The following is a 2,161-nucleotide window of genomic DNA, read 5'->3' on the forward strand; positions in this document are numbered from 1 at the left end:
ATTGAGGGTTTTTATCATGAATAGATGTTATACTTGTCAAATGTTTTTTGTGCATCTATTAAAAGGATCATACAGTTCTTATCCTTTTATTAATGTGGTGTATCGTGTTGACTAATTTGTGAATACTGAACCACCCTTTCAGCCCAGGAATAAGTCACACTTGATTGTGGTGAATGATTTTTTAAAAAAAAATATATACTGTTGGATTTGATTTACCAGTATTTTACTGAGAATTTTTACATCCATGTCCATCAGGGAATATTGGCCTGTAGTTCTCTTTTCTTGTGGAGCTTTTGTCTTGTTTAGGTATCAGGGTAATGGTAGTCTCAGAATGAATTGGAAGTCTTCCTTCCATTTCTATTTCTTAGAATAGTTTGAGAATAATAGGTATTAACTCTACTTTAAATGTTTAGTAGAGCATGGAGTGTGACCTCATGGAGACTGACATCTTAGAGTCATTGGAAGATCTAAGTTATAAGGGTCCATTGCTGGAAGATGGCACTCTGTCTCAGGCAGTCTCTGTTGGAGACAGTTCCCCTGAGTTCACCAAATTCTGTGCTTGGCTGGTGTCTGAATTTAGAGTGTTCTGTAAACTAGAGGAAGATATGCAAACAACTAAAAGCCCATGTGAAGCTGAAGAATTCCAGCTAGAGGAGAGTGGGTTACTAGGGGAGATGAACTCTCCATATCTATCACTATCATCTGGATATGTGACCAAGCACCTTCTTCAGAAGAACTGCCTCCTTTTGCTCACATACCTCATCTCAGAACTAGAAGCTGCCAGAATACTCTGTGTGAATACTACTCCAAGAAAAGCTCAAGAAGGATGTGGTAGTGAGGTCTTTCAAGAGTTGAAAGGCATATGTATTGTTCTAGAAATGTCCAAACCTCCAGACAATATAACTATGTTCCAATTCTTCAGTGGGATTGAAAAAAAAATTAAAGGAGGCATTAGCAAAAGTTCTACTTAACCCTGTGGGAAAGCCTTTATTGAAGAAGTCAATGGGACCAGCCCACTGGGAAAATATAGAAACAATTAGCCAAGCCATAGCCAATGAATATGAAGTTCAGAGAAAGCTGCTAATGAAACGTTTGGATGTCACTGTACAGGCTTTTGGCTGTCTGACAGAGCTAAGAGTCAGAGAGAAAAATTAGCAAAGGTTTACCAGATGAAATGCTCAGTTTTATCTCCTAAAAGTATTGTTTCTGTTGTCCACCTTTTGGCTGCAAGATAAGACTTGTTGAAGATTTTAAGGACAAGCAGTGGCTCTATAAGAGAAAAGGTTGCCTGTGCTATCAATAAGGTGTTGATGGGCAGGGTGTCTGACAGAGGAGTAGACCCAATGAAATTGAACCTCCACCTTCAGAGATGCCACCATGTTGGAAAAGGCGAGATGACCCCCAGTAGCAAGGAGGAAGCTAAGGAGGAGGGAGAGATGATTATGAATATTCCTCATATGAAGGTCGAGCAGGTCATGAACAAGGAGGAGGGAGAGGTGGACGTGGTGGCTATGACCATGGTCGCCAAGGGGGACGAAGAGGAAATAAACATCAAGGAGGCTGGATGGATGGAGGGGGTGGAGGAAGAAGTGGCTAGCAAGATGGTGGTTATTGAGATTCAGGTTTCTAGCCAGGTGGCTATCATAGTGGTGGCCACCGTGGTAGATATCAAGGCGGTAGTTATGGTGGCTTCCAAACATCTACATATGCAAGAAATGGATGCAAGGGTGGTGGATACCAACAGGACAAAAGATACCAAGATGATGGACACTGGTTATGGAGGGAGAGGTGGTCATGGAGACTGAGGTGGATGTGGTGGCCAGGGAAGAGGCTGGGGAGGAAGGCAGAGCCAGAATTATCACCAAGGGAAGAATTTGAAAAGCACTTCCAACATGGAGGTTATCAATATAATCATTCTGCATTTAGACAAGGAAGACATACTAGTTGAGGCTACAGAACCTTACACTTTGCAAGAGCTCAAGTAAAAGAAACTTAGTTTCAGAATCCTGAGTCCAGCATCAGTTTTGAATTAATGTGAGACCACAGGTGGAAGACAGATTCCTGCTTGGCATAAGTATTTGTAAATCTTCATTCAGTTCTCTTTTTGTAAGGACTTACATAAGGCAGTTTGTTTGAGAAACATGTACATCTCTCCTTTATA

The 2,161-nt window shown here is 41.2% G+C and overlaps 1 pseudogene; it reads left to right on the forward strand.

The window, feature by feature from the left end:
* The first annotated feature begins 419 nt into the window (after positions 1 to 419).
* On the forward strand, positions 420 to 1,948 carry LOC113259724 (protein FAM98A-like; annotated as a pseudogene).
* The last annotated feature ends 213 nt before the right edge of the window (positions 1,949 to 2,161 follow it).

The sequence above is a fragment of the Ursus arctos genome, unplaced genomic scaffold (genome assembly GCF_023065955.2).
Source record: "Ursus arctos isolate Adak ecotype North America unplaced genomic scaffold, UrsArc2.0 scaffold_22, whole genome shotgun sequence".
Taxonomy (NCBI): domain Eukaryota; kingdom Metazoa; phylum Chordata; class Mammalia; order Carnivora; family Ursidae; genus Ursus; species Ursus arctos.